The sequence below is a fragment of the Miniopterus schreibersii genome, assembly GCF_964146895.1.
Source record: "Miniopterus schreibersii genome assembly, chromosome: 4".
NCBI classification, from domain to species: Eukaryota; Metazoa; Chordata; class Mammalia; order Chiroptera; family Miniopteridae; genus Miniopterus; species Miniopterus schreibersii.
Window position 1 is genome coordinate 5,796,323 of NC_138105.1, and position 13,403 is coordinate 5,809,725.

At 51.0% G+C, this 13,403-nt stretch overlaps 1 protein-coding gene across 3 annotated transcripts in view; it reads left to right on the top strand.

Annotated features, from left to right (window-relative positions):
• Positions 1-1,041: 1,041 nt before the first annotated feature.
• ANK2 (ankyrin 2) overlaps positions 1,042-13,403 on the top strand; it is a 328,593-nt gene continuing 316,231 nt past the window's right edge. Inside the window, exon 1 of one of the 3 annotated variants that reach the window (XM_081134240.1) lies at positions 1,042-1,215. The gene's annotated coding sequence lies outside the window, so the exon portion shown is untranslated. The remainder of the gene's footprint in view (positions 1,216-13,403) is intronic. The other 2 variants (XM_081134246.1, XM_081134245.1) reach the window with 2 other exon arrangements.

Genomic DNA, 13,403 nt, shown 5'->3' on the forward strand with positions numbered 1-13,403 from the left:
CTGAGTCACCATGCGTGACCCAACATGCTGGGTGGCCATGGGGTGGATAAGCTGGCCGGTGGGTCCTGGTCTGTACAAATATCTGACCTACAGTTGATGAAGAGTCACGGGAAGCAATGTGACAAGGGGGCGAAGTTGGAGAAGGGCTGTGTTTCTGGTCGCTGCTGCCGAGCTCGGCTATGGTTATGCTTCGTAAAAGCTTAGTAATTTTGATTGTTACCTTAAAGGTTACATCCAGTAACCACTCCTCATAATGAAGTTAGGATAGAACGTGGCTTTGTGATCAGTCTTCAGAGGCAGCATTAGACACAGAGCATATTGCGAGGAGCCTTGATAAAGCTTTTCCTTCCCCACTTGTCACGGAAATGGAATTAGAAGCCCTGTGCTAAATAAAAAAAAATCTTATTTGAAAATACGCAGACTATTCAAATGTTCACCCCTTTGTGCTCGGGGCCTCGTAGGTGATGAGTGAGTGGTTGCTGCCGAATGAAGGCAAGTGTGACATGCGCTGCCTTCCTGCCTTCTGTCTGTCTGCTGGGCTGTGTGGGTGTCACAGTGAGTCGCTGCGCATGGCCCTGAACTGTCCGTGAGCTGGAGCGCGGTGGCCAGCTCAAATGAAGTCCAGGCGAAACCCACGGTATTTGCTGACTTGAATGTGTGTGCACAGACCTGAGGATGGTCCAGGGGGCGGTGAGGGTGGTGCCTGCAGGTGACATCCCTCCCGCCGGGATGCAGGGCTCCCTCCTCACTGTCCCGAGCCCTGAGCCGCCGGGTCCTTCCCACAGCTGGCCAGTGCTGGCTGCAAACACCCAAGTGCTGTCCTTCCTTATTTTTTCTCTTCTTTTAGCAACACGAGGAATCAGACAAAAAAAAAATTTATGTGTGTGACAAAACAACTGTTCCTTCCTCTGCTACCTGCTTAAATCCAGGCAGAGGCTCCCCTGGAAGGAGGGCTCACTCTGTGAGCGGCAGGGCGGGCGGAGGGGCTGTCAGCCGGGTGCTGTGATGTCACCGTGGATCATGTGGTACGCTGTGGGCAGCGGGACTGGCCGCCGGGAGCACATGGATCGCAGTCTCAGGCTGTAATTGGAAAGTCGGCTGCTGGGCTGCTGTCTCAGGGACATCAGCCTGCGGGGAGCTAGGGGCTCTGTCCAGGCTCTGGGGCCCTCCTGCTGCGTGACTCAGGCTCGGGGTACACAGAGGCTGCTGCTCCCAGTAAGTGCTTCAGGGGGCCCTGTTCGGGGTTGAGGGGTGGGAGGGGGTGCAGCTGTGACCGGGGTCCTGGGAGCCCTTTGTAATCCCCGTCCCCGCATCTGGGTGGGGCAGCGCTGCTTCCCAGACGTCCCTGGGCTCCCAGGCAGTGCCCACGATGTCCCCCAGGCCTGATTTCAGATCCTTCTCACGTGATGTGTTTTTGTGGTTTGCGTTTCCTAGTTGTGTGATTTAGGGCAGATTTGCCAAATGTGGTTAAAGTGAATGATCTCAGACTCCAGACCCGGTGGAGTGTGTTTTCTGAATGGTCACAGGGAGGGGCAGGGAGGGGCAGGGTGGTGCCTCCCGCCAGACCCTGCTTCTGTTTCAGACACTGAGAAACAGTCCCTGCCGCCACCTCCCGCTGCCGTGGGTGCCTGGGTGGGAGAGGAGCAGGGCCACCCAGCCGTAAGGAGCACGCAGCTCGGGGTCGTTTCTGATAAACTGAGGCAGTCCAGCTGGCCAAACAGGCGCGGCCGTGGAAGGTGGCGGGATTCTCTCTAAGCCCGGCCCGTGCTCTTGTTGTGTTCTTGCTGCCGAGCATCAGGTCCCCGAGGCGTGTCGGGAGCGATTCTCTGCCATGTTTAGGTGTGGCCTCTGCAGAGCAGGAGCAAGTCCGGCCACACCCCGCTGCTCCCCCTGGGCTCCGCTGCTCATTCACTCTAAGCCCAACTTGGAGGTGGGGGGGCTGCGGAGGCAGGTGTGGGAGGTGACTTCTTCTGGGTGTTTCCTGTGAGCAGGGCAGAGCTCGGGGCCTCGAGGCAGATGGTCACACGCAATACAAAAAGCAAATATCAAACCGTTAAGCTGAGTCTTTGAGCCCCAGGAAAATAGTCTTTTGTTTGTAGGGATCACCCTGGTCTTTTCTGTGAGTCTCTGTAAGAACTGCAGGCTTTGGGGCCAGAGACTGATTCCGGACCTCTGGGCACGGAGGGGACTTTTGGGTGGGCAGGCGCCGGGCCTCTGCAGCACGACCTCGGGAACAGACACGGAGCCTTGGGCGGGCTCTGGCCTCACCCGCAGAGCGGGATCTGGGCTGTTGACTGGCCGAGTCGCCACTGAACAGCGTGAGCTTCAAGTGCACGCGTGGCTAGTGAGGCAGGGCCCCGGTGACCTGAACCACGGGCAGAGGCAGGTTCCACCTGCCCCTCCTCCCGGGACGCTGGGGGAAGCTGGCTCTGCGCTGCCAGGGCTGCCATCACCACTCGTCACTGTCAGCCGCCTCCCGGGAGCTGATGCCAGGACTGCAGGTGTCCTGGGCGACCAAAGCGGGCACAGGGGTGGTCAGGGTGCCCCCTCCCCCGCCTCCACCAGGGAGCCACACCCCTTTTTTGGGCATAAGCCAGACCTGTCTCCCTGAAGCCACGCCCATGCCTGGGTGCATTGATTCCTTGGCCATAAAAGCCAGGAGCCCTCATCTCCCTGCCAGCACCCAGTGCCTGCTTTTCGGGATACAGATGCCCATTGTGGGAGTTCAGAGTTCTTCAAAAATTAATGCACTGTGATGCAAAGAAATGGCAGAGTTGCTGTGCCGCCTCCCTCGCATAGCTCTCTCACCTGGGTCTGCTCCTGCCTGGCTACTTTCCAAGGCTGTGAGTGCCGCAGAGGCCGGCCACGCCCCAGCCACCTCTCCGGGAAGCCACTGCAGCCAGGGGTGCAGCTGGACAGACTGACAGCGCCTCCCTTCCTACAGATGGGAAAACGGGCGTGGCACAGGTGATGAGGCACAGAGTCAGGACCAGACCCCGACTCCCCTCAGCACACCTGCAATCACATACCCTACGGGAGAGCACGTTCCTACAAAATCGGTGTTTTCAATGCCAGGTTATTTTTATTTAGCTGTGGCATTAACAGGATAGTTAGATCGCCGCTGTGCCAGTTCCTAGGAACATCTTGGAATAGATTCTGAGTCCTTAATGAGGAAGTTAGGCCCCATCTACCTAGGGGAGCGCCTGGGTCGGTCCGATAGCCTCTCAAACGCCCTGTTAGTTTCCCATCCTGCCTGCAGGAGTGTGGACCTGGCCAGGGCAGGGATCAGACACACGGGAACATGTAGAGCTTCTCCCGCTTGGGTTTTTTCTGGGTCGCATTAATGTTCTTTCTTGAGGCAGGCCCTGTTCGTGGTGGCAAATTTAAAGCCATGTAAAAGATGTCTAATTTAAAATGAAGTTCCAGCTTAACTGACTCTTTGGATTACTGCTAGGCCCAAAAGAGGTTTTCCAAAGAATGTTTATAGATTGAATGATGGAATATACAGAGTGTGACATTGCCTACAGGAGGCCTGAGAGGTCACCAGCGCTGCGGCGAGATCCCACATGGAGCAGAGCCTCACCTGTGAATTAGTCACCTAACCTTGCTCAGGGCGGGATTCACGTTTTTGTCTGGGCTCGATGTAAACCGGAGTAAGTGTCGAGTGTGATTCATCTATGTCAGTGTTATTTATAAAGACAACAGACACATCCCTAGACTAGGTGTTCAGTCACATTTTTGGAAAACTCAGCAAGACAGAGGCCCTCTCATTCTACCCTGGATGTCAAGCAAGAGTAAGTAGCTGCTGGCCGGCTTTTCATTCTGGACCTTGCAGGACAGGGACACACTGGGACAAATCAGTTCTGGAAGCTGTGAGTGGTTTCAGCCGGAATAATGGAGCACTGTTCTCAGGAGCCTCTCTGTCCGGCTCAGACAGAAGTGGCTGCCTGTGTGACATTGCTAAATGGTGACATCTTCCAGGGACCCCGCAGCCAACTTCTTACTTTAAGCTCCAGGTTATGGAGGGGAAGGGAAATTAGGCCTGACTGCTAACAGTATGGAGACAGAGATCTGATAACCGCGTCACTGTTTTGAAAGAGATGTAACAAAGAGGAAAGGCAGAAATGCGTTCCCGGGGCCTCAGTGGTGGCGAGCTGCTGTCCTTGACCTGCACTCTTTAAATCTTGGGTCCCTTAAGGACTCCATTTAGACAGAAGCACAGCAAATATCTCCTGTTGTAAACGAATCAACAGATTTAAGTTAATGCCAATGTGTTCACAGCCAGAGCCAAAAGATTTTCAGGGTTATCACAGCGCAGTGGGCTCCTCGCCCTCCATCCTAATGTTTGCGGTAGCCCAGTCATGGGCCAGCCATTGCCCGCATTGCTGAGGTCGCTGAGGTCGCTGTTGACCTGCCGGTAAATCTGACATCACTCCCTGGGGTCAGTGGAAGTTGATTTTTCTGATCATGAAGGTGAACTTCTGCATTCTAGTCTGTTTTGATTCATGCTGATTTTTCAGAACAATCTTTTAGACCTAATTAACACCCAACTGCCTACACTGCTTAGACGGAGGGCGACCCTGTGAAGCTGTGTCTGTCTGTTGTCCTCCGGGCTCTGGGTTTGATGCAGGTATTCAGCGTAGTTTGTCCTTTGTCGTGACACTATCGTGCAGCACTACCGTGCAAATCCACTACACACAGCCTTTGAGCAGATTTGGTAGAAAAATAGTTCTCTGTATATCAGTTTAGAGAAAGACCATCCACTGTCCTTAGTTGGAAAGAAAATTCCATCATTCAAGACCCAGATTTTGTTGACGTTGTTAGTCTCTCATTCCTTAATCTTACCCATTTGATTTGCGCCTTTTGCAGCAGGTTAAACTGGTTTTTGAGGAAGTATCTCAAGTAATAATAGCAGCTGCTGCAAGCCTGGCTCTGCATTTAATCGCCGACATTTCAGGGTGGTCGGGTGAACTTGGCTGAAGCATGTGCCTGCCAGCTTGGGTTCCAGCCAGGTCTCTCTCAGTCCAAAGCTTGACCTCTTACAACTTATGCTGTGGAGTTGTGTACACACACAAAGGTTGTGACAAAGACCTTGTCCGTATACAACACACACCTTACCTGAGAGGCGGGGTGCAGGCTCACCGATGAGGAGAGAATGCCTTTATGGTGGATATTAAGTTGTGCTGTGGTTAGCAGACACGGGCAATGTTTGGGAGTAATACCTACCTGCTTCTTACTTCTGTGAGTATCTAGAAGATAGTCCGCATTGAAGTTCCTGATGAAAATGACACAGTTTAGTAACACTTTTTATCGTAGGGCCTTATTTATAAAAGCATACTTCTTTCAGCTTTACCCAGAACACGGTGGCTGTTTAGTCAAGTTAACTTGTGCATGGGGATGGAGGACTTCCTACAGGTGATCATGCTAGGGCCACTCACGCTCTAGTAAAAGTATTTCTCAGGACACTGGCGCTGAAAGCCTGTGTTTTCCTCCTGGCGTGCCCGTTCCGCCCCCTGACCTGTGTGGTCACTTGCTCACTTGCTCAGGCTTCTCCGGGCCTCTCGGGAGATGGCCGAGCCACCTTCGTCTCCCCAGGGGATGCTGCTTGTTCACAAAACTGCATCCACCCACCATGAGGCCCTGCTGTCTGAAGGTGCATGTGTTTGAAACTTCAAAGTAGGATTTCTTTGACATTGTGGAAAAACAACAAAAAAGTAGAAAACGAAATCTAAGTGACCCACACAGAGCTGCTTGCACCTTGGTTTTAGCAAAGCGATTTCTCAGATGCGTGGCTGAGCTGACGGAACATGTCGGGTCCTGCTGGTGACCCTGGACCAGCTCAAGTGCAAGAGGAAAGCGGGCTCCAGAAAGTCTCCGCGGTGAGAGCTCACGTGGTATTGTGGCATCAACCCTGCAACTTGCAACCTCCCCCTCGTTCCACATCCCCGGGTTGTATAGTAAAGGAGACACTGAGCCGTCCCTAGTGAAGGGCGAGGCTGAGTTAAAAAGCAGATTTTGCATCATTTTACAGTCACAGGACTATTGTGTTTTGCCCAGAAAGACTTGTTTTTCCATATTGTACATGCTATGCTTACCCAAACTTTACATATAGACATGTATTCTCTCTAGATATAAAGTTACTTGTAGAGTAACTGCAGCATTTAAACACCTCATCCTGATAGTGTGTGGTATTCAGTTTCAGATAAATTCTATAAGAACATTTGGCCCAGATGTTACTAAAAATAACTGTAGCTCTGAAAGTTCCCACAGGGAATGACATTCCGTGGATATCAGCCTTCATTTTCCACTGTGATTGTAAAGAAGAAATTTAGAAAAAATATTTAAAAAGGAGATGTTGAGGGGAGAGAGGAGACATCTGTAATAATGTCAACAATAAAAAGTAAACAAAAAAAATAATAAGATATGTTGGTGCTTTATAAACTCTCAATATGCTGCCTCAGTTAAGTCTAAATCGTTGCTGTAAACTAGAGACAACTATATACTTGTGCTTAGGCACCATTCTGTTTAAATTATTTAATATTTAATTTGGAAAAGAGGCAAGTCCCCCAAAGACAGCCCGGTGTGTGTTAGTTGGTCAGTGCTTGGTGGGCAGGCAGGTTGGAGGACAGGAAAGGGTGTGGGGTAGCTGACTGCGAGGCAGGCCTTCTGTGGACAGGGCCGTCCTGCTTGCAGTGGGAACCTCCAGAGACGTGCGCAGAGGCCTGGTGCTTCCGAAGAAGACAGAAACATGGAAGGCTTGACGGAGGGAGCCAAACACGAGATGGTAGGGAAGGGGAGATGGTGGTGGCCGAAGGGCAATCTTTTAGACCGCAGCACCCCTGGACCCCAGAACTGCAGAATACTGGACTGAGCAGATCACTGGAGGGTCCCAATTTTAGATCTATCAGGGCAGTTTTCCAGTATAAACCCCGTAGGGCACCAATGTTAGATTAACTTAAGCCTGAGTGACAATCACAGCTGGTTAGTTTTAGTGACACGCCCACCCAGGTGCTCTCCCCTTTCCTCTTTTAATTTCTGAATGATTTATGATTTTGAATATAGAATATACTGTCCCAAATTCAAAAGATAACTACACATAAATAAGTCTTCCTTCTTCCCTGGTGCCTGTAACTTGCTGAACATGAATCGTGGCATTTCGCACACACGGCTCTGTGCCCTTCACCTACTGCGTCTTGGGTATTTTCCACAGACTGAGCTGCCTCATTGTTTAAACAAATGCTTTACTCTCAAAAATCTCAAATATGCACAAAATTAGAATGTATAAGGAACCCCACGTATCTATTACCCAGCTTCATCCTACATACCCATGTTTTGATAATCTCACTGTACATTAGATAATATTAAGGAATTTCATTAACTTTGTTAGGTGTGATAGTGGCCCGCGGGCTACATGGAAAAATGTCCCCATCAGTGAGATGCTGATATATCTATGAGGGAAATGATATGCTGGCTCATGTTTGTGACTGACTTTAAAATGCACCAGAAGAGCCCTGGCCGGTGTGGCTCGGTTGGTTGGGTGTTGTCCCCGGTACCAAAAGGTTGATGGTTCGATTCTCAGTCAGGGCACATGCCCAGGTTGCCATCTCAGTCCTGGTGGGGGCTGTGCAGGAGGCAGTGGATCAATGATGTTTCTCTCTGTCTCTCCCTCTCCCTTCCTGTCTCTCTAAAAATCAATGAAAATATAAATAAATAAATAAATAAATAAATAAATAAATAAATAAAATACACCAGAAGAAAAAAGTGTGTGTGGGAGGAATAGTTTGGACCCAGGTTGGCAAAATGTTGAAGATGGACAAATGCAGATTGATTATCATATTTCTCTGCTATTGTGTATGTTGGAAAATTTCCATAACACACTTGTTAACCTGGTGTCATCTATAGCTCCCCCTTTTCTCTAGAGTATTTAAAATGAATTCTAGCTATCACGTGATTCCACCCATAAATATTTCAGGATGTATGCCTAAAACATAGCACTTTAAAGATCACTGCGGTGCCATGATCACATCTCAGAAAATTAACAATAATTCTCAGTATAATCCAAAGTCCAGTCTATTGTCCAGTTTCCCTGATTTTCTAAAAAATGTTTTTTTATAGTAATTGTGTTTGAATTAGGAGCCAAATAAGATCCACATATGGCATCAATTAAAATGCTTTTAAACTTTAATAATCCTCTTCCTTTAAAAAGAAGCCACTTATTTGTTGAAGGAACTAGGTTATTTGTCCTGTGAAGACCTGCTTTCTGGACGTGGCCGTCTCCTTCAGGGCCATCTCCCCGCTCCTCTGTCCCTTGGCTGAGGCTCCGTCAGATGCAGTGCTGCTCCTCTGCTGTGGGCCGCACCGCGGAAGCCCAGGGTGTCCTGTTTCTTTGAGTGGTTCTGAGATGAGCATCAGGCTTGGCTGGCGTCCGATCTGCTCATTGTAGTTTCCCATCAACATCTCGCCAATGCTTCCGGCGCAGGGAGCACTGGCCTCGGCCCACTGTTCCATTAAGGGCTGCACGGCGGTTTCCGGCTCTCCGTTCCTTTCGCACTTACCTGGACTCCATGAGAAGTGCTCTCCTTGGCTCTTAGATCGGCCTGAAGACAGTTGCTTTACTCTCTTTAAAGACCACATGCATTTCATCTACTGTAACATAACCAGTCCCATATTTATGGATGTTTAGAGTGTTTCTTTTGCTATTTTTTTGGTTTAAATATTTTTTTCTTACTGTATTTCCTCATATACTTATGTATTTGTAATGAATAGTAATGTGGAATTTTAAGAGAATTATATTTTAATAGAAATAGTTGGATTTAATAGTTGAATTTCTTTTACTCTCTGCATGTTGGTTTAGTGTAAACGTGAGTTAGTGAGAGGACGTGTGTTTTAACCCTGGACCACTGGCCAGCCCCACGACCTATGTCCTTCCTGAGCCTGCCTCCTCCATCGTGTGCTGGGGATGACAATGGTACCCGATTCCTCCACTGCCTGAGGATTAAGAAGAACGCCCGTGACAGCGCTTGCCGCATGCCTCTGCGGTGCGGGCTCAGCCAGGCCGTGGCTGGAGTTGGAGGGGTCAGTGAGCCGGCTCAAGCCCACGGGACGGGACGGGAGAGGTGCCCGGGAAATAGGCATCCTCTGCTCCCCTTTCCCCAGTCAGAGCAGTAATGGAGATCATTGCCTTTACTGGACCGTTTTCAGGAATGAAACAGAGAAAGGGGAGGCAGACCTGGCTGCCAGAGCCTCTCTGGGCGCGGACGCTCTGTCTGGGGTGAGCCGGTGCGGCCCCAGCTGCAGTGCTGGGCCCCAGCTCTGTCCCCCGCCTCAGTGCCACTGGGAAGTGCCTGCTCTTCACGTTCTCTGTCCAGAGAGGAATGGGTGGGACGCAAACGGTGCTGCGGCCCCAGCTGTGGAAACGGGCCCCGTCCCTGCCTGTCTCCTGCCGCGTCCTGCTTTCCAGTCCAGTTTCAGGATTAGAAAGTCATCCTGATGTAACTTAATCTGTTGCTTCCTGTGCTGTCCGAATTCAGTGTGGGAATTAAATAGAATCAGGACAAACCAGCGTTCCCATCCAACGCCAGTCCAGAATAAAGGCGTTGGCCTGAACATTGATGTGCAGAGTTATTTTTCTAGCGACTCCTGAGAAAGGCTGTTTTTCCTGCCTTTTGGTTTTTCTCTTTCCCACGTGTCTGGCGTCTCTGTGGCTCCTTAGCGCTACTTCTCCACCTTCCTCCTTCGCCCTGGATGTCAGGCTTCTAGCCCCTCCTCCCCTCTCTTCTGCCCCAATCCTGAACCTTTCAACTCCCAGAAGCACCGTCTACCTGCCCACAAAGTAAGGAGACGTTCTGCGCCTCTGCCCACGCGGCGAGGCGGAGCTGGTCTCAGCACGCCCGTCTCCTGCAGCGTGTTCGCTGGCCCCGGGTTTCCGTGCGGGGACGGCAGCGGCTACGTGCAGGGCCGGGAGGAGGGCACACACCTGGTCACCGTGGTGGCTCCGTGCGCAGCTCTCAGACAACAGCTGTCCTTAAAGAGGGCGGTGCTAAATATTTTGACATATGCAAATGACTTTTCTTTTTTCAAAAGAAGTATGTTTTTATTTTTAAAATATATCTTTATTGATTTCAGAGAGAGAAAGGGAGAGGGAGAGAGAGACAGAAACATCAACAATGAGAGTCATTGATCGGCTGCCTCCTGCACACCCCCCTGGGGATCAAGCCTGCACCCGGGCATGTGCCCTGACCGGGAATCAAACCCCGATCGCCTGGGTCCTAGGTCGATGCTCAACCCCTGAGCCACGCCCGGCCGGCTGAAGTGTGTTTTTATTGATCTCAGAGAGAGAGAGGGAGAGAGAGATAGAAACATCAGTGAGAGAGGAACATCAGTGGGCTGCCTCCTGCATGCCGCCTACTGGGGATTGAGCCTGCAACCCAGGCATGTGTCCTGACCGGGGATGGAACTGGCAGCCTTTCAACGCCCAGCCAACTGAGACAGCAGCTGGGGCTGAATGGCTTTTCTGAAGGGTTAAGGTGTGATTTGCTTCAGACGATGGTGTATCGATTGAGATTGGGGGCATCAGACACTCTCAGAATGGCAGTGCTGACCACATAGAAATATAAATAGAAGAAAAGACCGAGGATCGGGAAGCTGCCTACTTCTTCCATCTCCTTACGGGTAATCTCTGACAGGTTAGTTCCGAGTTCAGCGGCCCCTCTTCATCTGCGTACAGATTATTTTTTAATTGAAGGATGACTTTGAAAAGAATTATATGTAGCAGTAGAAATTTCATCTTGCACACTCTCTGTACCCAGGACTCCTTCTGAGGAAAACCTCTTGAAAATGCCTGTCTGAGGTCTTTTCCCGCTGGGTTTGTCGGCCTCTGTGCTGGAGCAGAGCTTGTTCCTTCCTGTGGAGAAGGCGTGCTTGTCTGCTGCCATCCCTCATTCATGCCAGTGACTCACTTGGCACTAGACTCTGGGTCTGGGCCGTGGTCCTGTCCTGAGAGCGGGGCCTGGCCGAGCAGGGGCAAGCAGGGTGTCCCAGCATGGGGCATGGCCTCTCCTGGGCCCTTCCTGGGTGCTGAGTCACAATCTTGGCCCAGGCCTAGGAGCCTGCGTTTTCAGGTGTGGCTCAGTTGGTTGAGCACTGTCCAGTGCACTGAGGGGTCAGCATTTCAATTTCTGGTCAGGGCACATGCCCAGTTTTTGGGCTTGATCCCCAGTGGGGGGCGTGCAGGAGAAAGCCAATCAATGTTTCTCTCTTATCAATGCTTCCCTTTCTCTCAAATCAATAAAAACATATTAAAATTATATATATGCCATTAAATCTTATGCATTTGTTGGGGGAGGACATTGATCTGGTGCTAAGCTCACTGGAAGCCTGTGAAGGAGGCAGTCGGTTACTGATTTTCAGTATTTGGAAAATTATGTCAGCTGCTCACGAGAAGTATAATTACTCCTTAAAGTAAGACAGGAGAGAACATCTCTTCACAGGATATCAGGTGTCACCGTGTGAAACGAAGACTAACTGTTCAGCTCGTCTTTACAACGCATCTCAGAGAGAGATTTCTTATGATGCCCAGCTGTATAGCGACCGCCCCCCACGGCACGACCTGAATAAGGGATGGGCCCGGCTGAGGCAGGTGCACAGTGGCCCATGAAACCCTGTTCTGCTAACAGATTGCAAAGGAGCCAGCAAACTTTTTTTGTGTGGAGTTTGTACTTAGCAATTAATGTGGGTATAACATTTCACTGGCAGGTAGAAGAGGGTGTGGGGTCTTGCAGAACCAATTGCCCAATTGTGAGGACCCAGAGATTGAGTCCATCCGTGCGGTCAGTCACCTGGAGATGGGCTCCATGCTGACAAGCGCCACTGACTTAGTGTTTTTGCCTTTCCTCTGTATATAACTGCAGAAGGCAGCAAATGGGACTAGGCATTAAATCAGAGAAGGTCAGTTGAACACAGACTGTCCTCCATCCCTAGGTTGCAATTCCAGTTTCCTTTCAGTAGAAAGAAATGGGCTCCTGTGAGAATTCACAAGTACCAACTACCCCAGAAAGTGATGACTTGTGAGGAAGGTGTGAGCACAGAAACCACTGGGCCAGGTGTGCAGCCGGGTGTCCAGGCTGGATGGCAGTGTTTCAGCTGTGGGGTGAGGTTGGCATGTCTTCTGGCAAATGAGCCCATGCTCACGGCCCCTCTTGTGCGCCTGTGTGGACTTGTGTTGCAGGAACTGGTACAGGCACCCCCAGTGCCAATCTGGAAATACCTATCAATGTGCCAAAATTTGCTGAACAGTTTACAAAAGTATGGATTCCGAAGAGTTTTTTTAAAAAAATGTTTTTATTGATTTTTAGAGAGGAAGGGAGAGGGAGAGAGAGGGAAACATGGATCAGTGAGAAACATCAATCGACTGCCTCCTGCACATCCCCTACTGGGGGTCGAGCCCACAAACTGGGCATGTACCCTGACCAGGAATCAAACTGGCAACATTTTGGTGCACGCAACGATGCTTAACCACTGAGCCACACCTGCCAGGGCCCCAAGCGTTATTTTTAAATCTTGGTGATTTTCTTGGGGTGTTGTCTTGACGTTGGAGGTGGTGAGTTTAGGACAGAATGAACCCTGACCTCCTCCGACCTCCCCTCCTGTGTTGCTGCTGACAGGTGCCCAGCCAGGCGAGGGGCCCATGAGCCCCAGGTGGCTTCCACTTCCTCTGAGTCACCGTGACTTGACTTCATGTCACACTTGGGGCTTCACATGAGAAGTTGTGGCCCTGACCCTGAAATCCGCCTCGTCTCCCTGCTCCCTACTCTGGAAGAGGCTCCACCACTGCTACCCCTCCTTCCTTCCTGTTAGCATCCAGCAGCCGCCCACCCCGGCTTCCTCGCTGACTTTGTTCTGGCAAAGTTACCGAAGTTGCTGCCTTTTCCCTTCAGCTCAGTGTCCCTCCGTCGGCTCTGTGTTTCTGGACCAGGTTTCCTGTCTGAAGTACCTGCCTTTCTTGCCCCCTCCACCCCCGTGTCCAGCTCAGAAAAGGGCTGGTCCTCAATTCTTGGAGGTTTTTGTCCATCACCGCCCTCTTCTTGGTTGCCTTCCCTTCCTTCCCTGCTCGTGCCCTTCTCCCGAGTTCCTCCTGTCTGCGGATGGCCCTGCACTCGCCTGAGGCGAAGCTGCTGTCGCATAGGGTCACGCGCTCGGTCCCCTTCTCTCTGCCTCCCCTCAGCTGTTGCCTTCACTGCACAACAGGGATGCCCCGGAGTCCGGGAACTTTCTGCCAGGGAGGGGAAGAAATTGTTCACGGTATTTCTGCTGAAGTTGCATGTGTGAGGGTGTTGTCACCTGGCCACATGCGGCATCAGGGCAGCTGGGGCATGAGAGGCCCTGTACTCCGTGAGCACCGAGTT